The sequence below is a fragment of the Sparus aurata genome, chromosome 2 (genome assembly GCF_900880675.1).
Source record: "Sparus aurata chromosome 2, fSpaAur1.1, whole genome shotgun sequence".
NCBI lineage: Eukaryota > Metazoa > Chordata > Actinopteri > Spariformes > Sparidae > Sparus > Sparus aurata.
In genome coordinates, this window is record NC_044188.1 from 19,344,186 (window position 1) to 19,344,568 (window position 383).

Below are 383 nucleotides of genomic sequence, written 5' to 3' on the forward strand. Positions count from 1 at the left end.
CTGGTTCAACACATTTGTTCATGTTTGGCATTGCAGTTTTATCTAGAACATTTTGATTCAGTCAGCTGTAGTTTTTTTCTGTTTATTTAGGAAATGTTTTGTTGCACTTTATAACATAATACTCAAGAAAAAGTGCAGTCTAAAAGAAACATGTTAAAAATGAAAATCCTTTGCTCTACTCTGCCACACTTGAGGTCTGAAAAAAGACCTTCTAAAAGTCTAGAACTGACAGAAAAAATGTTACATCTGGCTTAAAAGTTACAACCGTTGCTCTACTTACCTTCATGATTTACTTTGCATTCAGGGTTTGATATTTCTACGATGTTAACCTTTTGGGGGAAAAATAAATTTGCACCACAGGATATAAAAGAGCCAAATTATGA